Source organism: Panthera leo, chromosome D2 (assembly GCF_018350215.1).
Source record: "Panthera leo isolate Ple1 chromosome D2, P.leo_Ple1_pat1.1, whole genome shotgun sequence".
Lineage (NCBI taxonomy): Eukaryota > Metazoa > Chordata > Mammalia > Carnivora > Felidae > Panthera > Panthera leo.
The window spans coordinates 74,665,835-74,690,348 of NC_056689.1; the positions used below are offsets into that span (position 1 = coordinate 74,665,835).

Below are 24,514 nucleotides of genomic sequence, written 5' to 3' on the forward strand. Positions count from 1 at the left end.
CAGTTTGTGAGTTCGAGCCCCACATCTGTGCTGACAGCTCAGAGCCTGGAGCCTGCTTTGCATTCTGTCTCTCTCTCTCTCTCTCTCTCTCTCTCTCTCTGCTCCTCCCCTGCTCACATGCTGTCTCTCTCTCAAAAATAAATAAAGATTTAAAAAAAGAAAAAGAAAATCATCTCATATGGTGACCATCCATATTTTGGGCTCCAACTCATCTAAACTGGGTGAAAGACCCTATAATCTGCCTACCCCATGTATCACTTGGCTTCTGCCATGTAACAAACCACCCCAAAACTTAGTGACTTCCAATGACAAACCTTTCAACTTTTTCATGACTCTGTGGGTTGTCTGGGAAGTTCTTGTACTCAGGGCCAGCTGGTTAGAGCTTGGTGGTCCAGGGTGGTCCCACGCACAGGCCCCAGGCCTCAGAGGGGATGTCTGTAGTCACTCTCCTCATGGTCTCTCAGCCACCCGAGACTATGGTAGCTTTGTTCACTAAGTGCTAGAAGGTCCCACAGTAAGAGAGGGAGCAACCTACAACTCACAAGCAATTTCCAAGCCTCTGCTTATGATATAATACCTATTGTTGTATTGGCCAAAGCAAGTCACAAGGCCAAGGCCAAAGTCTGTATAGGAGGAGACCACCCACAGGAAAGCAAGGACAAATTGGAGCCATCGCTGCTGCCACAGTCAACCTCTCTGAGCCATTTGCACTTTCCAGGAAAATAATTTGGTAAGAATTAGAGGAGGAATATATAAGAACCATATTATGTACTTCAGGGGTCCCCAAATGTTTTTGATAGCATATCCCTGTATCAGTCATCTCAGACTGCCATAAGAATACCATACACTGCGGGCCTAAACAACAGAAATTTATTTCTCAAAGTTCTAGAGGCCAGCAGTCTGCCATCAGGGTGCCAGCATGATCAGGTTCTGGTGAGAGCTCTCTTTCTGGCTTACAGATGGTCGCCTTCTCAATATGGGCTTACAAGAGATCCCTCTCTTGCTCTTCTTTTTTTTTTTATCTTTTTTTTTGGGGGGGGGGTGGAGAGTACAAGTGAAGGAGGGGCAAAGAGAGGGGGATATAGGATCTGAAGTGGGCTCTGTGCTGACAGGCTGACAACAGCAGTGATCCTGAGGTGGGGCTTGAACTCACGAACCGGGAAATCATGACCTGAGCCGAAGTGGGGTGCTCAACCAGCTGAGCTACCCGGCACCCCTCTCTCTTCTTATAAGGCCACCAATTCTGTTAGATTATGACCCCATTTAACCTTAATCACCTCTTTAAAGGCCTTATTTCCAAATATAGTCACATTGGGGTTAGGGTTTCAACATATGAAAACTGGGAAACTGCTTTCTTATTTTTTGGACCTAAAGTTCTACTATTTTTCCTACAACTCAGTGGATGGTGTTGAGCTCCCCTGCTTAGAAACCACCGATGTTCTTTGTCAAAAACAAACATGAGGAGAATCTCATGTTTCTGTGGATTCCCCATATACACATTAATTAAATTTGATGTTAAAAATGTGCAAGTGAGATTTTCCACATACTACTCCCAATTTAAAACATTGCCTTATACTCAATGTTTATGACAACTGAGTAGCTAGTATAAAGTATCTGGTAAATAGGGCTTGGTCTTACATAAAATTGGAACTCTGTGGGATTGTAGGCCATTTTCTCATAAGAAACCAAGAGAGGCTTCATATTAGCGGCAGTGTGTGGCCCCCTGGGGGGGGACATCCTTAACTCCCGCTCTCAGCCTGGCACTGGGCTTTAAGGACTCTACTCCTGCAGCTATCTTAACAAATACCACAAACTTGAGGACTTAAAACAACAGACACTTAGTCTCTCACAATTCTGGAGGCTAGAAGTCCAAAATCAAGGTCACACTGCCCCTGGAGGCCTCGGGGCGAATCCTCTGTGACTCTGCCTACCTTCTGGTGGTGTCAGCATTCCTGGGTTCGTGTCACCTGGCTCTGCCATTGCCTTTTCCTCTGTATGTCTCTCTTCTCCTCTGTGTGTTCTTTATCAGGACATCTGTCACTGGACTTGGGGGCCTACCCAGATAATTCTGGATGATCTTCTCATCTCAAAGTCCTTAGTTACATCTGCAAAGACCCCCTCGCCAAGTAAGATCACACTGGCAGGTTTTGTGGGTCACCACTCAATCTGCCGCGCACATCCTCCCCGCAATTTCTACGGGTGAAGTGGGGCCCAGAAGGAGAGTAGGGGCACAGCATGGACCAGCATCTGTCTTTTCCTCTCTCGTGACCACGCAGAGCTCCTCTGGATATCATGCTTCATCACAGAAGACTTCCCCATGCAAAGAAGCACTTCCTCATCTGTGTTCACAATTAACTCCTGTTTTCCAACACGAAGGAAATGACTATGGCTCAAAAAATTAACTTCTTGCCCATTAAGGACCATTTAAGGCTCCTTCCTCCTGTCTTTCCACTACCATTTCCACGCATTGCTTCTCCTCTAGGAATCTTCGAAGCATTTTCCCAGAAATGAGCAGCCTGGTTTCTGAGCTTTGGGGAAGGAGCCAGCCATTTGGGGTTTTATCAGTGGGTACAATAGCAGCAAAGCCTCGTCAACTCCAGGGGCAGAGTTCTGGCCTCACAGAGAAGGGAAGAGTGGACTGGGGAGATTTCCTCTTGGCCTCAGAGTCAAACCATTTTGCAGTTTCACTAGGCGTTACCCTGTGGTCTGGGTTGCTATATTTAGCAAACAAGAATGCAGTAGGCACAATTGAATTTGTGTTTCTGATAGACAATGAGTAGGGTTTTTTGTTTTTTTTTTTAGTATAAGTATGTCTCATACGTTATTTCTGGATCTGCTTATAAGGCAATATTTGGAACATACTTATATTTAAAAAATTATTGTTTCTCTGAAATTCAAATTTAACTGTCTTGCATTTTATCTGTCAACTCTAACTATGCCCTTTTCTCTCCCCCAAAAAGACAGTTGTCTTCCCCAAAAGACTTTGTTGTAAGCCTTCTCTCTGCAAAGCCCTTTACTAGGCACAGAGAAAGCTGAAAGCTTTCCTTCAACGTATTCACAGCATAGGGGAGGAGACAAACTGGTAACAAATGCCTTTTCACACAAGGTGATCAATCCTCATCTTAATAAATATTCACTCAAATCGTTTGGGTGACCCAAAGGCAGGAACAATTCATTCTGTCTGGGGGAAAAGAGGGGAAAAGCTTTGGGGAGGTTCAGGGGTGAGCCTGATCTGGATGGACAGATGTAAAGCAGGCATGGCATGAGGCACACACTCTCTTCTGGGACCGTGGAGGTGCCCCTGTGGCCAGGTTGGTGAGGTGAGAGCTGTGTGTGTCTCTGGGGGTGCTGGTGGCACTGATGTCTGGAGGGGGGCAGAAAAGTTTGGAGTCCAGAGTGAAGGGCTCTTTCCACCATCCTGAGGAGCCCCTGGGGCTTTCTGTCTCATCAGTCCTAGGAAACTAATACACAAATAGACAACGGCCAGACCGTGGCTGATAGTAGAACTCTGACCTTAACCTCTGCAGCAACCTGCCTGTGCAGCAGTCCCATCAGAAAGGCTAGGACTGTCACTGCCAGCCAGCTTCACTATTTTTTGCCCCTGCTTCCAACTCAGGACCAATGACACAAAATGTCCCATTTCCAGTTACCCACCTCCAGCCTCCCCAACAATCTCCCATCAGGACAGTCTTGAAATCCTCCTTTTCCCTCACTATAAAGCTTCCCCACTCCCCTGCCTGCTTTTGAGTTTCTGCTCTCAGTGAAAGCCTTGTTTTTTCTCATTTATATGGTCTTCACTTATTTCCTCAGTATAGACCACAGGTATTGCTTTTGAAGAGAAGGATGGGGCAATGAGAGTAGTTACCGGTGGAAACGAATACTCTGATATATGGTGTTAATACAACCACAGATACGGTGGTGTTCCGAGCTAGAAAAATCTGCTTTTTGAAACTCTTTGCAGTCTACACACACACACACACACACACACACACACGCACAACTTATTAATGTTTTTTAAAAGTTCACTCATTTTGAGAGAGAGAGAGCACGCGCAAGCAGGGGAGGGGCAGAGAGAGAGGGAGAGAGAGGGAATCCTAAGCAGGCTCCAGGCTGTCAGTGCAGAGCCAGAGGCAGGGCTGGAACTCACAAACTGTGAGATCATGACCTGAGCTGAAATCAAGAGTCGGATGCTTAACCGACTGAGCCACCCAGGGTCCCAACGTTTTAATGTTTCTATTCACCTGAACATCTCCAAATTCCTTTATGTTCTGAAAAAAAAAAAGGTCTTTGAATTTTTAAAGTGTAGTTTAAAAGCAAAAATACTGTTAAAGTCACCCTTTGTTTTCTTTTTCACTTGATATTTTGTTTTTATTTTGACTTACTATTTTGTCCCCCCTATAATAGATTGCATTTGTCCCCTTCCTGTATCCAGGCCCTCAGCTGTCTGATTCTGCAGTACCTCCCACTAAATGGGTCGAGCCCCTTGAGGTCCAGCTTGGCCCTGTGACCTGCTTTGATCAATAGGGCATTAGCAGACAGGAGGTAAGTAGAGGCTTGAACAGGCTTACTCACTGGGGCTTGGGCTCTCATACCCCTGCCACCTCCATGAGAAGAACATGCCTAGTCTGCTGGCCACAGGAGGAGGGTGAGGGTCAGATACAGAGAAGCTACCCCAGCCAAGCACAGTCCAGATGAGACAGCAGCCCAGTTGGTTATTTTTTGAGGCATCCAGAATTCTGTGGTGGTTGTTAAACAGCACTTTTGTACCAATAATTGACTATCACACCCCCTGATTTCAGAATCTCAAGAGTTTTCCATTGCCATGAATAAGAAATTAATAGAAAATCCTATTGATTACCTACCCCAAACCATGCCTCCTGCTATTCTTTCCTACTGGTGGAGCTTACTTGCTTTCTTTCTTTCTTTCTTTCTTTCTTTCTTTCTTTCTTTTTCAGGACTTCACCCTTGCCCAGCCCAGACAAGTGCTCCTCTGCACCCCCAGGGGACAAATATCCACTGATCTAAGCCAACTGTAGTTTGCTGGTGATTGATATAGCAAAGAGCATATAACACAGTTATGGCCAATGAAATGTGAGAAGTCTGGTGAGGGGCTTTCTAGAAAGGCTTCAATCCTTTTTAAAAGAAACCCATAAGGTGATGCTTCCCTTTTTTATGTTACTAGATTTTTGGAACTGCTGTTACCATCTTGGAATCATGAGGGAAGCCAACAAGAGGACAAACCAATATTCTGAGACAGACGTATAGGGAAGAGCCTAAGGCCAGGATATCACTGCGAAGCCATCTCTTAGCAAGCCCTTGGAGCTGTCCAACTCAGAGCCGCCTGCTACATCTCTGCTATTTAGACCATGTTTCCTTGCGGTTTCTGTTCCTTGCAGTTCAGTACTTCCTAACTGATTTAGATACTTCCTCAGTAGAGGAAAATCCAAGTTAAAGAGAAGAATGTGTTATCTTTTCTTTCTTTTGTTTTTACCAAATGATTTGTCACTGGGGCATAGACTCGAACAAGAACTTTAAAGATGAGCTTAAAAATGTCCATTCCAATGAATGCCCCTGAGATTTGATTTTGAGAGTTTTCACCATGGCTACAATCTTAGGACATGACTTGTGGCCTCACTGCTATGACTCTGTGATGCTTTGCCCAGTGATGTGGAGACCCCTTGAGGACAACTTCAGAACCATGTGTGGATCGACAAACGCGGGAAGAATTCTAGCAAGTGTAACATTCCTTGGTAATGGTCCTTCTGTCCGAGGAGAGACTCGTAACTCCCCTAACTCCCAATTGTCCGTAACTCCCAAGATACTTTACATGGCTACGGCAAAGCTGACCCTTTTTTAAAGTAATGGCAGGTAAATTATAAAAGGTAAATTCAATCCACAGGAATGATCATTCTCTAGCACAATGAACAACATATGCTTGCTCAGTATAAAACATTTCACCTCAGTAAATAGCACCTTCAGAAAACACATTAAAATGTCATTAGATTTTTATCTAAACTTGCTGATAATTTAGGTAACCTGACTATCTCCCCCTCCTCCCATGCTGTGCTCAGCAGAAACCAGCTCTTGCCAAATTATCACTGATTTTATCAAAACCACACTTCAGGCCACTCTCTAGACTTGCCAAACTTTCTCCCAGCCCTGGACCACCGCCCTCACTCTTTTTTTCCCCTGGAACGTCTGTCTCCCACTCACTGCCTGGCAAACTCCTCATCATCTGGCAATGTAAAATTCTAATGTCAACTCCTCTCTGAAGCATCGCCTGGACCCCTGAGGCAACGCGGCATGGTTGAAGTCAGGCCCACCCGATTTGGGATCCAGCTCTGTCCTCAATTAGCTAGGTGACCTCAGCGGAGAGGTCCAGCTTTTCTGAGGCAGCCTCAGCTCGCTCTCCTGGAAGATAGCATCATGATTACCCCAGTTTTGAGCTTGTGTGGATAATGAGATGGACTTGTGTGAGGCCCTGGCACAGAGTAAGGGCTCCACGTATTCTGGCTGTTGTTACTAGATGCCTTCCCACAGAATCCTAAAGCTTTACAGCCAAGAAGGGGCTTCAGGGTTTCTTCTCAACCTTTCAATGTATAAATGAATCACTTGGGGATCCTGTCAAAACACAGGTTCTGATTCCGTAGTTCCGGGGCAGTGCCCGGGATTTTGTGCATTTCTTACAAGTTCCATAGTGTTGCAGACACCGCTGGTCCTGGAACCGCACGTTGAATAGCAAAGGCTGTACGAGTTCCCGCTTGCTTTACAGAAGAGGACAAAGCCAGGTCAGGAGTTGAGAAAATTCAGAAGCAGAACTGGTGAGTCAGTCCTGTGGTCCATGAGAGGGTGAGCTTTGTTAAGGGACAAGAAGGGATGGGCAGATAGCGCTAGCCAGACATCAAAAGTCACACCCTCGGGGTGCCTGGGTGGCTCAGTCAGTTAAGCATCTGACTGTTGATTTCAGTTGTGGTGATGATTGCGGTTCCTGAGTTTGAGCCCCACAACAGGCTCTGTGCTATGTCAGCGTGGAGCCTGCTTGGAATTCTCCCTCCCACTCTCTCTCTGCCCCTACCCCACTGATGCTCTCTCTCTCTGTCTCTCAAAATAAAGAAACAAACTTAAAAGAAAAAAAAAAAGAAGTCACACCTTCACGGAAAGCAAGAGGGCCACACTTTACAGGGCACACACAGTCTAATGGTAGCAAACGTCGGTTGTGTGCCAGCCCTGCGTTAGACAATGCATGAGCTAGAGAAGTGAGTTCTAGGAGCACAAGCTGGTTGGAGCAGAGAATCTGCTCATGTTTTTCATTCCTATTTTCCTAGCCCCAGATAACACGAGCTAATACATAGTGCTTAATATGTGCCAGCCATTGTTCGAAGACATTTGAAAAACAGCTTCATGGAGATGTGACTCACATACCATACAATTCGCCCATTTAAATGCAATTTGGTGGCTGTTGGCGTATTCACAGAGTTGTGCAACCATCACCATGGTCAATTTTAGAACATTTCCATTACCCCCAAAATAAAACCCTGTACCCACTAACAATCACTCTGTATTCTCCCCTCCTCCTCCTGCCCAGGCGACTGCTTATCTCCTCTCAGCCTCTATAGGTTTCCCTTTTCTGAACATTTCATATAAATGGAATCGTATAATATGTGGCACTTCCATATAATCCTGGCTTCTGTCACCCAGCATAATGTTCTCAAGGCTCAGTCTCATTGGAGCAGGGGTCAGTACTTCATTGCTTTTTATTGTTGAATAATCTACCATACGGATGTACCAGATTCTATCCATTCATTGGTTGATGGACATTTAGGTTGTTTCTATTTTTTGCCTGTTAGGAACATTAGTGTACAAGTTTTGTGCAGAGATATGTTTTCATCCCTTGTTCTCAGAAATGTGTATATATCTTTTAATCCTTAAAACCTGATGAGGTAGGTAATATTATTATGCCTAGGACTTGGGGAGGTTAATTAACTTGTCCAAGGTCATACGACTTGTAACTGGTGGAGTTACTGGTGGAGCCAGGCAGCCTTGCTCCAGAGCCTTGTGCCCATAACCGCTCTACTCTCTTCCCTGGAAGCGTGCCCGGCACATTCAATATGTATTTATGGAATGAGTAGCTGAATTGGACAGGGGCCCCGCTCTCAAGAGACTTGTCATGCGGTTGCCTTCTTGCAGATAGCTTCTTTCTAATTAATCTCTGCAACATTCTTGGGGTTGGAAATGGGGAGAGGAGAAGGTTGGCTGCAATCAGCTATTAAGAAGTTGAACGTGGTTGGTGCTGACTGCATAAAGGGACACTTCCAGCCGGGGCTGAGGCTGCAGGTGCCTAAGAGGAAGAACAGTCAGCACTGGGGCCTGAAAGATTTGAGAAGTTAAAGAAAGCTTCCTCTTTGCGGAGGCAAACCGGAAATCCGCTTTTTTGGTTTTTGTTTTTTTGTTTTTTTGTTTTTTAAATGACTAAAGTTGAAGCTCATTTGTGTGCCTGGTAACATCTCCACCTGAGGTCTCGGGCTTTCTTCTCCGTGTTACCTGTGATGGAATGACCAGGCAGGCTAATTCAGGGGTGGGCAGAGGGGCTGAGTCATCCAGAACAGCCAGCAGAGGGCAAGTGCAGAAGGGTTCCAGGCCAGGGAGGTGGAAATCTTCATTCCAGCTTCAGGTGTGCAGGAAGCTGATTCTTAGGGACAAAGGCCACGTCAGGCCACCCGAGCCGACCACCTCCCAGAGCCCAGCCCAGCCACCCTGCTGCATCCTCTGCAAAGTCAGGGTCAGAGGCATCACTCACCCAGCTCCTCCCTTCCCTTCGTACTGGCACCTCCGCCACAGACACTCTGATGTTTTGGGGATGTGACGGTGACTTTTACAAACCAGTCATCAACAGGAGTCCCAAACACAGCCCTGACGCTGGCTTTGTCTCATGTTCTCAGAAGTTCTTGACTCCCTCACTTCCCACCCTTACCCTTGGCTTTGACAATGCATCTGCTTCTCTGGTTTGAACCTTAGGCTCTCAGAGACATGCTCTGGGCCACCACCCAGGGATGGGAAGGTGCCAGTGAAACGGGCCAATCTCATTCTCAGGGCACAGCCAAGGTTCCCAGTGCACCAGTTCTTGGAAAATGGAGTTCGCCAGAGACACACCAGGTATGGAGGCAGATGAAGGCAAGACCTCATCCCCCAGGAAGCCATAGTTCACATGGCCAGGTGACCGAAAAGCTGCATTCTTGGAGAGGGTCGGGGGAGCAGGGAAAGCAGGCACTTTCTTTCCAGGGTAGCAGGGCACTGCCTCCAGCCCCATCCACACATGGCTTTCCACGCAGGGTACCTGACTCATCTCAGCTTGCCAGGAACTTCGTAGTTTTAAAAGTCAAAGTCCCACCCCCCGGAACCCACTTGGTCCCAGACAAGCTGAACGGGTAAGTCACTCAAGTTCCACAGCTCAGTGAGAGGGAGTTTCTCCCACCACAGTGCCCCATGGGAGTCAATGACCCCTCCTCCTCTTCCTCTTCCTCCTCCTTCCCCTCCCACTCCCCACCCCACCCCCATTTTCCTCCTCCTCCTCCTCTTTTTCCTCCTCCTCCTCCTCCCCCCCCTTCTTTCTCTTCCTCTTCCTCCTCCTCTCCTGGTAACAGCCAGTGTGGAGGCCGTAATGATGACATCAGGATAAAGACAGAAAGCCAGAGCCAGCACTTGGGTCGCATGACACCGGGAAGCCTCCCCTCTCATCCCTGGAGGCAGGGACAGCCCATGGTGCCCATGCACCACCAGTCCGATGGTCCTGACAGGGAAAGGTGGCTGGCTTCCAGGACAGAGGGGAAGAGGAAAAAGGGAAGGAGGCCGGAATGGCGACTGCCTTTCACAAAAGGCTGCAGGCTGGAGCCTCTGTCCTTCCCGAAGCCCCAAACCAGCTCCCAACCCATCTGCAACTGCCACCTTTGCCCTCGTGGCCCACCGTCTGTGTCTCTGCATTGCACACCTGCTGGGGTGACAGCAGCCATCTATCTCCTTGTGCAGGTGGCCAGCAGTCATTAGGTGGAAGGAGCCTGCTGGAGTGGAGATAGGCGGCCACAGCTGCAGGCAGAGGCCAGCCCGGCTGACCCCAGTGCTGCAGTTTGGGAATAATAAACCCATATGTGGGAGCCAGAGGAATGGCCTCCCCCATCTCTCACCCATGGCTTTTTTTTTTTTTTTTTTTTTTTTTTTGTGGCTGATCTCTCCGTTTGGGAAAGCCAGGGCACAGTGTGTGAATTTGCCAGGACTCAAGGACAAGCACCAAGGAGATGATGCGGGTTCCTGGCTTCAGGGAGCAGAGCGGCCTACCCGTGGGGCTCACTCTGTACTACCAAGAGGGGCCTCTGCCTTTCCCTCAGAAGGAGGGCTCAGCTGGGAGGAAGGGGAGTCTTCCTGACTCCCAAAGGACGCCACGCCACGGTCTTTATCACTTCCTGCTCTGTCCCTCTACTCCACAGAGGTCCAGCAGGGGAGGCTGGACATGTTGGATGCAGCTGATTGGTACCATGGACCAGAGATGAGACATCTCTTACTGGTCCTTGGGGCAGAGGGCAAATGCCAGAAGTCGCTTCCCAGGCAGGGTGCCAGAGACAAGATGGGGGACTGGTTCTCACTGTGGCTAAGTGAAGGAAAGGAAAGAATGAGAACATGGGGGGTCAAAACGGGAGTGAGAAGGGGAGAGTCAAGGACCTGGGACATCTGTAAAGAACAGAGAAGGGGGCTGTGTGGGGAGACAGGTAGGCTTTAATCAGGCTACTGGCATATATGGCATCCCCCCAGCTTAGTCGACACCACCCCCCCCACATCATACTAAGAAGGGGCCTCTGTGAGGTCCTCAGACCCTTTATAAAAAACAAGTAGTCATTAACACTTTAGTATAAAATTCTACAATCAGATTGTCATGTCCTTCCCTCCTAAGCCCTAGGTGACACCAATCCTAAGGCCCTTGGAGAGCAAACTCTGAGGGTCTGAGGACTCTGAGCTCTCTGCACACAGGACCCTATGGTAGGAGAGGTGGGGTGCTAAGAGGTGCGACCTTCACCTCTACTCACCTGATTTTCCCTCCCACCTCCTTGAGCTGGAATGCCCATGCCCACTTGCAGACCCAGCACTACTCAGGTCTGGGACCATCCTAACAGGCAGCAAATGTCTCCACAGCCTTAGTAATGCCATCCCGTGGGGCTGGAATGGAGTCCTACTACCCACAGGCCTAAGGTTTCATGGCCAGGTCATACTGGGAGTCAGAACCTTGCATGTGGACCCCTGGACTGGCCCAACATGGAGGATAAGGTTCCTGCCTCAGTTTCCCTGCCCAGCACTTTGTTGCCCCACAGACTGGGAGCCCAGCTCTGATTCCCCTGTCTGGAGGGAGCTCAGGTTGGAGACCCAACACTGCCAGAATTTTCCAGCCCTGTCTCTCAAAGCTGGAGCTTGCTTCCCAGACTTCCCAGAGCTTGCCATTAGACCCTGGATGGTGACCATTGAGTTGGCCTTGCCAGGACCACTCTAGCCCCATTCCTGGGACCTTTTCCTTTTCCATGAGCCTGCCAACCAGTATGGCTATGGCCCCAGTCAGTCTCACACTTGAGCTTGTCTCCTTTGTTTCCCTTCTCTTTCCATAGTCATTCAGTGGACTGGAAGGTGCAGTCCAGTGGTTGAACAAATGGTCATTGCCTTACTGGAGGCATAGAGAATCCAAAAGGGGACAGAGGCAAGAGGTTCCCCATCCCTCAGGGAGGTAGGTCTAGCTGCTCAGAGGAGCCAGAGCAGGAAGAGGGGTATGAAGGGCAGCTGGAAAGAGTCCTGATGCAAATACAAACACAAATATGACACAAAAAAGGATTGCGTGGGGGTTAAATACCCACACTCTGGTACCAGACTTCCCAGGTTCAAATAACCTGTGTGGTCTTGGGTAAGTTACTTAATTTCTCTGCATCTCATCTGAGTTTCCTCATCTGAAAAGTAGGGATAATGAAACTTCAAACGATTGCAATAAGAATCAAGTGAGACAGCATACAGACGGCGCATGGCACACAGTAGATACTGTAAAAATAGGGGCCATTATTTTATTAGAACATATATACATCCTGTTTTGGGTATAGGAATATCACCTCCAGGAAGCCCTCTAGGCTTTCTTTCATGTTTCTGGTGTACTTTCCAGGGAAAGAGAGGACAGAAGATGATGTACTGGGTAGCAGGGGGACAGGTCAGAACAAGGAACAGGAATAAGCATGCATTTTGCCTCTCTCTGGGGCCAGGCGCTGTGCTAAGTCCTCGATATACTGTATCTCATTCTATCCACCCAGGAGCCCAAAAAGGGGAGATATTCTACTTACCCCAACAAAACAATAACCCAACCTCAGTCACTGACTAGTGAATCGCTCCTGAGTGTTTGATATGGGGACATGCAAGGCCTAGCTCAAGATCAGCATTCGGTGACAGCTTAAATGCAAGGATTCAGTCTCATCAGTGTGGAGAGTAACTGTGCTTTTCTAAGGCTGAGGGGTTGTGAGCATCGGAACACTGCACTGTCTTTATTCCCCCCAGAACAGTGGGGTGGGAGGAAAGCTACTTCCGGGTCCAAAGCAGGAACATGGCCTCCAAAGTGAGGCCAAACATTGAGCTCAGATTCCTGTTAGAGATGCAGCATCTTCAAAGCATAGACCATTCACTTTGCTGGGTCAGAGGGTAACCGGTGGGGCGGGGGTTCTGGAATGATCTGCCTGGCTCTCTATATGGCTGTTTGCCATGGCAACAGGCACTGTGGAGACTCTGAGCCTGCTCAGATGCGAGTATGTCTTCAGGGACATTTCAGACCTCTGTCTCCACATTGTGCAGGAGCAGGCTACTTGACTGAATGCATCCTGGGGGGCAGAAAGAAGCCCAGAGCTCCCCGTTTCCCCTTCATAGTGCCAGCCTGTGTCTTCCTGTTTTCTCTCTCCAAGAGATTCAGATCAAGGAATATGGATGTGAAGAAGAAAGAAAACGCAATGTAGAATCTGCTTGGACGAGTCTGAGAATAGAGTTGTTTTAATGTCCCTCCACATGGGATTCTTGTGCCAAACTGATAGGTTCAAATACCAGTTCCAGCCTTCATGAGCCATGTAACTCTGGGCAAATTCAGTAACCTCCCCGTGTCTAGGTTTCCTTATCTGTACAACCAGGTGCCCACCTCATAGAACTGCTCTGATGATTAAAGTTACTACTCGTAAAAAGCCTTGGAGCAGTGCTCTGCACAGGGTAAATGCTAAGCATAGAAAGAGAATATTTCTTGGGCGCCTGGGTGGCTCAGTCGGATAAGTATACAACTTCGGTTCAGGTCATGATTTTGCGGTTCATGGGTTCAAGCCCTGCATCGGGCTCTGTGCTGACAGCTCAGAGCCTGGAGCCTGCTTCAGATTCTGTGTCTTCCTCTCTCTCTCTCTCTCTCTCTCTGTGCTCCTCCCCCACTCGTGCTCTCTGCCTCTCAAAAATGAATGTTAAAAAATTTTTTTTAAAGAAAGAGAATATTTCTTAGCTCCTTTACAAAAAGCTCTGTGCTCCAGAGCACTTTTCTCTTGTTGCCACTGTTGCTGGGGAGCCAGCCCTCATGCGTGTCTATGTGTCCAGCTCCACTGGCCTCAAAAGGCCTAAGTCTGTAGGTCCATAGGGTCCAGCCTCAGGTGTCCAAAGGCAGAGGTCGGGCAAGGCCAAGGTACAAGATGGGGAGCCTGCTGTGGCACAGACGAGGGCCAGGGCTTGTCCCAGGCTGGTCAGTCAGCTCACAACAGAGCTGGGGCAAGAATTCCAGAACAGAGAGGTGTCACCATGGCAAACAGCATTGGCTCCAGGTCAGCTCTGGGTTCCAGTCCTGACCCTGTCACCCACAGGCATGTGTCCCTGGTGGAGCTACTTACTGCCTGTGACTCCCAGCGTCTGTTATCTCTATGATTCCCAGTGTCTGCATCTCTAAAGAAGGGCCAGCAGTGGTGTTTACCTTTCTGTTGTAGGAATTAGATGAATTCATGCCTGTGAAATATTGGGCAAAATGGCCACTTAATATGTGGTAATATCCTCCTTCCACCCCTGTATCAGTCAGTTGTGGCTGCATAACAACCAGCCTAAAACTCTGTGGCTTAAAACAGCAACGTGTTTCTTCTGCCCACGAAGCTGGAGTGTTACCAGGGCTCAGCAGGGGGCTCATGTGCTCCATTCAGCGTCCGGTGGAGAAGACGTGAATGATGGGGCTGGGGTCACCTGAAGGCTCACTCCCTCTCAGGTCTTATGCTCCACGGGGTTACCGTGGCAGCGTGGGCTCCTTGAGCTGCTCTCTATCTCTATATGGTCTCGCCACATGCGCTCTCCAGCGTGGGGTCTTTGGTGTAACTAAAACCTCTTAGCTGGGGGCTCAGGGCCCCACAAGTGCATGTCCCAGCAGAAGCTAGATTACCCTTTATGACCTGGCCTGGTAAGTCACTTACCACACTTCATTGGTGGAGGCAGTCACCAGTATCTTCCCAGTTTCAAGGAACACCTGCTTCCCTGCATGATGGAGGTCAACGTCGCACTGGAAGAAGAGCGTGGGGTGGGGTGCCTGTTGGTGCAGCCCTCTTTGTAGAATGCAACCTGCTCCATGCCTCACTCGGCATGGTTTGTGCTAATGCCCGCCTCTCCAGTGGCCCGGAAGGGAGCCTGGCAACAAACACTGCTGCCTTCTGGGCTCCCCAACAGGCTGGCTCCCTCTCCAGCCAGAACTAATAGGGCGCATCTGGGCTTCATGCTCCACCTTCTCTAGCTCTTCTTTAGCCAAGCAAGACCTTCACCAGCCAGAAAACACCAAACCCACAGCAGGTAAGAACCTCTGGGGCCAGCGTCCCTCCCTGCCACCACACCTCCGCCTGAGCATGGCTAAGCAGGGCTAGGGGAAGGCCTGGGGAAGACCTTCTCCAAAACCATTTCCACCTCTGGGTCAAGGACCCAGGGATCCTGGGTCAGGTTGGGCCTATCCCCACTGTCTTAAAGTTCTAAGCTTCTTTAGGTTTTTAATTCCATTCACTCCCCATCGCTGAGACAAAATAAACGGAATAAGAGAAACATTCCAATGCCCAGCTTTTTCCCTTGCTCAAAGGGATGACTGGTGCCCTTTTAAAGCTCTGCCCCCCCTGACCGACACCTGGGCTGCAGACTCCCATCTTTGCTTTAAAAGCCAGGGAGATGTAGACACCGGGACTGGCTGGTAACCTGCCAGGAAAATGGGCCAACGTGCAGCCGAGCAGAGCTGTCATCCACCCACCCTGGGCTCATGGGCTCAATGCACTTTTCTAGAGTGGATAGGTGTCCCCTGGGGTCTCTCGGTACCCTAAGATCCAGACCACATTGCCTCAGACCTCCTCTCACACCCCTCCCCAAAGCGCTACATGCCCTTGGCCCCTCCAGTTCTCCTCCCTTGCCTCCTCTGAACTCCTGGGTTTTGCTCTGTGTTCCCTGGCTGGTTCTTTGTGTTCACATGACCCTGTCCAACCATGGGGCACAGACCCACCCCAGGCCTTGAGAAGGCAGCAGTTTGCACTGGTGATTTGGAAAGAGGAAGGGCACATGGATCCGCGAAACAAGCTTAAAATTAAATCTTGGCTAGGGGCGCCTGGGTGGCTCAGTTGGTTAAGCGTCCGACTTCGGCTCAGGTCATGATCTCACGGTTCGTGGGTTCGAGCCCCGCGTCGGGCTCTGTGCTGACCGCTCAGAGCCTGGAGCCTGTTTCAGATTCTGTGTCTCCCTCTCTCTCTGACCCTCCCCCGTTCATGCTCTGTCTCTCTCTGTCTCAAAAATAAATAAACGTTAAAAAAAATTAAAAAAAAAAAAAGATTCTCTCTTTTAAAAAAAAAAATAAATAAATAAAAAAAATAAATCTTGGCTATGCCCACTCGCAAGAACCTCAGCCATTTTACCAGCCAGCACCTACCAGGCTGCTTGGGCGTCTTCTTCATTACCTGCTCCCCTGCAACCTCAAAAAGACCCTCTGCTTTATTGTGCACAGCACCGCAGTTTTTCCAGCTCCCACCGACAAATAGCCCAGAACCTCCTGGCAGATGCACCATGGCACATTGTCATACACACCATGTCCTGCGGTGTCCTCCTTCCTCCGTCCCACATTCCCTCCTCACACCCAGGGGAAGGAAGTATGCCACACGCTCCCACTAGGGAGACAGGCATCCTGGAGTCGGCTTGGATTATTTTATAACAATATTCTCTCCATTATGTGGAACTGGATCTGTCCTGACCCAGCCCTGTTCTCCCATCTGGCCTCACCCACCTGGCTCTCTGGGGGTTCCAGAAGGGAGAAGAAGACAGAGGCCCAGGTGGGGACAGAACTAGTGAACTGGCCTCCCTAGCATGATGCTAGAGAACATTAGGGGACGAAGTGAACATCAGTCACAGCTCTGATAGTTAGGTCAAACTATTTCACCTGAACAGACCAGCCTGTGGCTCGGCGGGATGCACGATGTACCACAGAGATCCCAGATGTGTGATGCCCAATCCTTCACTCCAGGGAAAAGGAAGGGCTCAGTCTGCTAGGACATCTGCAGGTAGGCAGGCCACAGAGCAGTTGCCCTCCCAGAACACGCTGGCCTGAGCCTGTAAGACTGCACGCACCCACTAACACCTTGCCTTTGCTTGTCCTTTGCAACGTATAAGCATCCAACTGGCAGGTCCCTGGAGACGGTGACAAGGAAAGAAAAGGAAAGGTAGCTGGCAAGGGGTCAGGAATAAAAGCTGGTTGGCCCAAGGCAGGCCACACCTGGAGCCCTCCCCATGGCCAGGGTCAGGGTGCCTTCTGTTTGGCTGGACTTCCCACACTGCTCTGTGCCCAGGCCTTCCCCAGGAGCTTTTCACCCTTCGTTAACCACCATCTGGCGATGTCATGGAGAGCCTGGAAGGTGGCCAGGAGCTGGCATAGGCTAAGCACAGAGATTTGCTGGCCTGTATGCTGGGCTTGGCTCTGGGGGCCTCAGCTCTCTCCTGATTCAATGGTGGGGAAGCTTCCAGCTGCACGAAGAGTATCTCCCAGGGCCGACAGATGGGCAGCCCCGGGGGACAGACACATGGCAGGGCCTTGTTGTTGTTAAACGCAGATCACTGGGTTTTATCAGCAAGATGCTGCTCAGTTGGCAGGAACACACCTGCCTGCAGCACGAGTGGCTGTCAGAAGCACCGACAGCCCTGGGAAGACTTTGGTGGGAAGGTGGAGCCATGGGCTCATTCTTGGAGCTTGGCACCCTCTCCCAGACCTACCCTTCTATGCTTGGGGGGCCTCAAGGAAAATGAAGGGGGGCATATTGGTGCACTGTGCCTAAGACCAAGGAAGGCCAGCATCCCCAGGGCTGAGATACAGGCAAGGCCAAGTCTCTCCACCAGCAGCCAAGTGCCCCCAAGTCTGGACTCTAAAAAAAAAGACCACACCACAGGCCAGCAAACTTTAATAAGTCCTAGATAGTAAATAGTTTAGGCTTTGTAGGCCAAGAAGCAAAATTGAGTATATTGTATTTACATAAATTTATATATATATGTACTTATATAAATATTTAAAATTTAACCACTTAATGTAAAAACCGTTCTTATTTCATAGGCCACACAAAAACAGGTGGTGGGCCAGATATGCCAACTCCTGGACTATAGTACCCTGGGCAAGGAACTCAGCAGGAGAGGCTGTCTACAGCTTTCCTCCAAGGCAAAGCCCTCAAATGTCTGGGGGATCACACAGCCCCCATGCACACCTGTCCTACCTGGGGACTGGACCTGCCCATATGTGTGTTAGTTTCTCTCCAGCACTGGCAGGCCATTGGGCCATGCTGACACCTCTCTCCCCACTCAGGTCCTGCAGGCCCCCGAGCTGCAGTGTGGCCATCCTGACATCTCACAGCCCTTACTTGCAATGCCGTCCCCTATAGGTCGCCAAGGCCCCAGACTACACTCAGGCTCAGTGAAGTCCCAACAACCACTTCCCCTGTGCCACTGCCAGTCCTGAGTGGAGCTGATCTTGCCAAATCTCTCCCTTAGGTGACTTCTCATCCCAGCAAATTCCTTAGGCCATCAGGCCAACGCACTCTGGAAAGCGCCCATGCCCCTGCCCAGCCACATCTGAATCCACTTGCCCTCATGCTAGGACCCTCACCTACTCCACTATATTACCAATCCCACCCCATCTTACAGGGAAAAAGTAGCAGAAAGAGGTGTAACACCTGGCTGCAGGATCTTGGGGGCATCACCTGGCCTCACTTAGCTCCACCTCCCCACCTGCAAAATATGGTGAGCACCAGGCTCAGCCTGAGTGCCCATATCAGACAGTCAGCGGAGGGATCCAGTGGAGAGCGTGTATGGCCTGGAGCATGTGTAGACCTCAGTAGCTGCTCATTGGACCTCCATGTAAAATTGAAGTCCAGAACCAGAATGAGCTGAGGAGATGGTGGTGGAGAAATGGCCGCGGGAAGGAAGAGGCAGCTGGTGTGAAGCTAATGAGTAGAACGACCCCCCCTCACCTCGAAGGGCAGTGCCCACTGATCTGTTGCATGAAGGCGGAGGAGGGGGATAGGATGAAGGGGACAGGAAAGAGGGCGGTGTGGGAGGACTATCTGACCACCTGTCACAAGGTGAGACATCAGGACTGAGAAGTGTATCCAGGGTCCTTACAATCTCTTCCGTCCCTGAGTAGAAACAGACACCTTCCCTTAGCTGCACCTGGCCAAGGGCTTCACCACCAACTTGGCTTTCATTGCGATGGCTTTGGCTGTAAGTAACACCCAAGTAAACCTGGCTTAATTAAACAACACAGGTTTGGGGCACCTGGGTGACTCAGTTAGTTAAGCGTCCGACTTCGGCTCATGTCGTGATCTCACGATTTGTGAGTTCGAGCCCTGTATCGGGCTCTCCGCTGTCAGCACAGGGCCCACTTCTGATTCTGTGTCCCCTCTCTCTCTGCCCCTCCTCTAATTGAGCTTTCTCTCTCTCAAAAATAAAACAACAACAACAACAACACAGGTTTTCACCTCAGTTAAGAAGATGGATGTGGGCAGTTCCGGGGCAGATTCAAAGCTCTGTGTTGCCTGGGTTCCAGGCCCATCCTCTGAGCACCTATTCTGACCTTGCCCTCCTGGTTGGAGAGCTGCTGCGGCCATCACTTCCCAAACAACTGAATCCCAAGACCTGAAACTAGGAGGCAGGGGATTCCCATCTAAAAAAGTCCCAGGAGACTTCCCTCCAATCCCATTGGCCAGAACTGGGTCACATGTCCAGCCCTAACACAAAACAGGAGAGAGCTGGGCTCCAGGCTGACTCCCACTGAGCACACGGTACCTCAGACCTGAGCACAGTTGGGTCCTGCTGGAAGGAAGACGCAGGAGTGGACGTTTGGTCAGAAGTCAACCAAGCTGCCAGGCCTTGTTGGGACTTCTGGATTTTAGCATCTGCATTATTTTTAACTAGAGATATTATACTGTCAAAACAAGTGAGTCATCATGCCCTTCTGACTGAAGCCTGGTGGATTATTAATACTTCCATCCAAATTCCTGGGGAGACACAGATGCCTGGATGGGATAAGGCAAGGAAATGTTAGGCTGCCCTTGGAAGGGTTTGATGTCATCACATCAGGAGCTGGGACACTGGGTCTGTGAAGAGGGGCTGGGCTGAGGACCCATGTGTAGGGAGCTGGTAATTAATGGCTTTAATTCATTCACTTTTGACAGGCACTCTGTCCAGACATGAGGAAAACAGGCATTAAAACATTAAGGGAAGGGGCACCTGGGTCGTTCATTTGGTTAAGCATCTGACTTTTGATTTCAGCTCAGGTCATGGTCTTGTGGTTCATGAGATTGAGCCCCATGTTGGGCTCTGTGCTGATAGTGTGGAGCCTGCTTGAGATTCTCTCTCTCTCTCTCTCTCTCTCTCTCTCTCTCTCTCTCTCTCTCCCTCTCTCTCTCTCTTCCTCTCTGCCCCTCCTGTGTGCTCTCTCTCCCTCCTCTCTCTGCCCCTCCCCAACTCATGCACGTGTGTACTCTCTCTAAGTAAATAAACATAAAAAAGACATGAAGGGGAAAAAAATAATAGTTCAGATACCTCATGGTGGCTCCAGCAAGGAACGTATCTTTCTGGCCCCTTGTGGTCACTGAAATGGTTCAAAAAGCCATAGGAACAGCAGAACAGGGGCCAGGGCACCAGTATTCTGACCCTAGATGAGCCACTAGCTTAGCCTCAGTCTCTTCATTTGTACAATCGGCATCTGGTATCATAGGTCAAGATCCTTGCAGCTCTGATTCTGTGTGGCTGCAATTTTGAGCCAAAAATGACAAGCAGGACCTACAGGTCTGAAACCAGCAGCCTCCTGGGTTCCTCGTAACTCCCTTTAGAGTGACACAGATAATGCAGTGGTGATGCTGGAGGTGATGGTGGTGGCACTGGGTACATGAAGCACTTGCTGTATGACATGTGTTGTCCTCATGTGTTCCCTTAACTCCCTCGACAACTCTATGGAATAGTTACTTTTATTAACCTCATGTAACTGAGGCTTAGGGAGGCTCCTGACTATATTCATATATGATGCACTAAACTGTGTTCCTCCAGGGGCACCTGGGTGGCTCAGTTGGTTAAGCATCTGACTCTTGATTTTTGGCTCAGATCATGATCTCATGGTTTGTGGGATACAGCCCCTCATCAGACTCCTCACTGGGTGTGGAGCCTGCTTGGGATTCTCTCTCTCTCTGCCCCTCCTCCACTGTTCTTCCTCTCTCTTTCTCTCACTCTCTCTTTCTCTCAAAAAATAAAAAATAAAACAAAAAACCTGTTGAACGTTGTTCCTTCAAAATACATATGTTGAAGTACTAACCCCCAATGTGACTGTACTTAGAGATAGGGTCTTTAAAGGAATAATTCACATTAAATGAAGTTATAAAGGTAGAGCCCCAATCCTATAGGATTGGTGTCCTTATAAGAAGGGACCGGAGGGATGTGCACATAGGAGAGGCCATGTGAAGACATGGCAAGAAGGAGGCCATCTGCAAGCCAAAAAGAGGAGCCTCGGAAGAAATCAATCCAACTAACACTTGATCTTGAACTTCCAGCCTCCAGAACTGTGAGAGAATACATTTCTCTCTTGAGAAATGTTTACATTTAAACATCTCTTGTTTAAGCGACCCAGTCTATGTATTTTGTCATGGCTGCCCAAGCTGACAAATACATCACCCAGTGGCAGACCCAACATTGGAACCAGGCAATCTGACTTCAGAGTCATGTTCTTAAGGACCGCATCATCTACAATTCAGTTCTTTGATTGGAGAGGTGGGTAGTAGGTCTCCTTATGGCCAGGTCTGCATGTACAAAGTACATAGATGTCAAATCTCACCCCCTTCACTCTCCACTCTACATAACAAAAGACATTCTATTCCAGACCAGCCAAGACCCATGTTTTGGGTGGAAATGTTCCCACGGAAATATAGGCCACAGTTCAGTGGGTGGCTAGAACCATCTGGGTAACATGCAGAGCTGGGTCATGCCTAAAATGCCCGTAGGCACCAAAGAGATTTCAGCCAGAGATTTTAAATGACATCAACATCTGCCTCCTAGGGAATAATCTTGGATGCTGCCCAAATCAAGCAGACTTGGATTTAAATCCTGCCTTCTCCAGGTATGGGACCTTGGGCAAGTCATGTCACCCTGTGTGTCTCAGTTTCCCCATATGTCACATGGAGATAATTATTCTGACTCTGTAGCAGTGCTGTGAAGATAGAGAAGTGAATACATGGGAATCTGCTTCACAGCAGATTCAGTACCACCTAACCTGAGGGACCACCTGAAATCCCCTTAGCTTCATCAAAGCAAAACCCACAGTTACAAATCCCCTGGCAGACAGCCGCCAGTCCCTTCTGGAAGGAGCTGGGTATAAATTATAGATCACAGTCTTTCAGATCAGCTGCTGTTCTGGTTCTCAGCTCACTGTGGGCAGGGGGCTGGGCTGGCTCCCTCAGAGCACTGTTCATGGCCCAAGGGATCCCTGCTGCCCTTGCAGAGAGCCTACCCCCTGTCCCCAGCTTTCCTTCCCCCAAAGAGTAAATGTTCCTTGCACTGGGGTTGTGGGGATGCTCCAGGAAGCTGCCCTCCTATCAGCCTCAAGGCTTGGAGTTAGCCACAGCCTGAGCCCCAAACCCCAGCCCCACTGAGCATGCCCACCCTATCCTCTATCCCCAGGGAAAGACTCCACCTCCAGAGACTCGGAGAAAGAGCCAAATGCAAAGGAATTATGTGTTTAAGATTGGGAGGCTGCAAGAGGCAAAGGTAAAAGCAGCCCTGTTTTCATCAGCAGGGTCTGCTGACCTGAGGGGACAGAGTGAGATTCCTTGCTTCCTTCCTGTGGCCACACACCCTCCCCACCACCACTCACACATGCGAGGCCATGTTCCCAAGCCATGTGGCACCTGGCTTTCTCTCCCTTCCCCAGCCCCTCTCCAGGGAGCCCCCCACCCCCACCCCTGCCACTGCAGGCTGAGCAAGCAACCCATGGGACGATAATGTCTGGATCCAAGCATTTCTCTCCCTGGGAAATCTGGGGTTCTACTAACAGAGCATGGGGCCTGGAGCCGGGATTCCAACCGAACTCTGCCTTTCCAGCCTCATGACTTTGGTCAAGTTACTCTCTCGCTAAGCCCCACTGTCCTCGTCAGTAAAAATGAAAGTACCGATAACACCCATATCATTAGGATGGTGGGAATTGGATGCAATAATACATGAAAAATGAGTAGTGCAGGGTCTGGCAGGGAATACCTGGAAACAGAGGTTAGCAAGCTGTGATGCAGGGCCTGGGCCAGAGTGCAACAAGAATGTAGTGAGGGCACAAATGCAGGTGCTTGAGAGTAAGGGGTCCTCCAAGTTCGTGGCCTGGCACCTTGCTTGCCTCACTGATGATATGTACAGGTGCCACTGAAAGCTACAAGGAGCCCAGCATCAGCCAACGTCTGCATCGGTGTTCACCAACAGCAGGGAGACACAGGGCAAGCCTCTCTCACTTCTCTGGGGCTGTTTTCTCATCCAAAATGCCGAGGCCAGCAAGGTGGCTCGTCTCCACCATGCCCGGCACCAATCTGCATGGGGAGCAAACCAGAGAAGGGAGTGAGAGGCTTTGAACACCCCTACCCCTGGCGAGAGAATACACACAATCCGGATCCTTATTCTACAGTCAGTCGGGGAGCCTCTCTCCTGCCCCACCTCCCCGCCTCCCTACCTACTGAGGGGAAAGTCACTCCGGGTATTTAAAGTCTCCATTAACTGGGGCACTTGGGTGGCTCAGTCAGTTAAGCATCTGACTTCAGCTCAGGTCATGATCTCACAGTTCATGGGTTCAAGCCAGTTCTGTGCTGACAGCCTTGGAGCCTGCTTTGGATTCTGTGTCTCCCTCATTCTCTGTCCCTCCCCATACTCATGCTCTGTCTCTCAAAAATAAATAAACTAAAAAAAAATAATAAAGTCTCCATTAACCATGTTCAACTGCCACTTGATTCTCTGGTTTCATGTCTCTGCATCCGGGGACAGGAAAGCCAAATGATCCAAAACATGAGTTGGCAACGCAGTGCTCTGTAGCAAGACCCCTCCATCTTGCCTCCTCTTTAATTTTTTAAACAAAACCCACCAGTCACCACCAATCACCACCTTCAATGAATTGAATTGTAAGGGAAATTAGAAAACAGCTCAGATTTGAGTCAATATTTGCCTCAGCCATGAGAAAAGAGGCTGCTTCTTTTTGCCTGGCTCTAATCTGCAGTGTTAATTATCTTGGTTACATGCTAGCAAATTAATTATGATCTAATGAAGTTAAAAGAGGTCATTTGTTAAGGAAAACTGATTACATATTGTTAGCTCTGGGGGATTAAATGGAAAACCAGTGTCATCATGAAAGCAGCTTTAAAAATGAAACGCGATATTGATTTACGAGGTTGCGCAGCTGAAAGGGTGATGCCCACAGCGTCCTGTAGGGGGCGTGCAGGGCTTTGGATCGCAGACCTCCAGGACCCACACCCCTCCCCAAAGATCTGCCAGTATTATGGGAGAAGGCTGTGTAACCTGCTCCAGGTGAAAAGGTATTAACACTAGAAGAGGGTCCTTGCCTTGAGAGGTGAGTGTGAGCAAGAAAGACAAGGGTGAGGGGCAGTTGGGGGGGAATGTAGGTGTGTGCACGAGAGAGAGCTGGGAGAAACGTAGGTGAGAGGGAGAGTTGGAATGGAGGGGTGGGCGTGTGTGTGTGTGCGCGCATGCGTGCGTGCGCTTGCAAACTCAGTGTCTTCCCAGTGGGCAACTCCAGGGTAGCGGAATGGAAACTGCCCTCCTCACTGGGGAACAATGAGGAAGAGCTGTCAGTGGGTCTGGCCTTCACATGGGTTTCCAGATGTTGCCTTAGAAGCAGCAGAAATGCTGAGCCAGAAGTAGGAAACTCCAGCTTGCTCAGGAGTTTCTTCTTCAAGTCAGGGCAGAGAGACCTAAC

At 49.5% G+C, this 24,514-nt stretch overlaps 1 long non-coding RNA gene across 1 annotated transcript; it reads left to right on the top strand.

Moving 5' to 3' along the window:
* Positions 1–291: 291 nt before the first annotated feature.
* Positions 292–5,359, top strand: LOC122202084. The gene is made up of 3 exons (XR_006194452.1): positions 292–730; positions 4,433–4,542; positions 5,183–5,359. It is a non-coding gene; the product is annotated as an uncharacterized LOC122202084 (long non-coding RNA).
* The last annotated feature ends 19,155 nt before the right edge of the window (positions 5,360–24,514 follow it).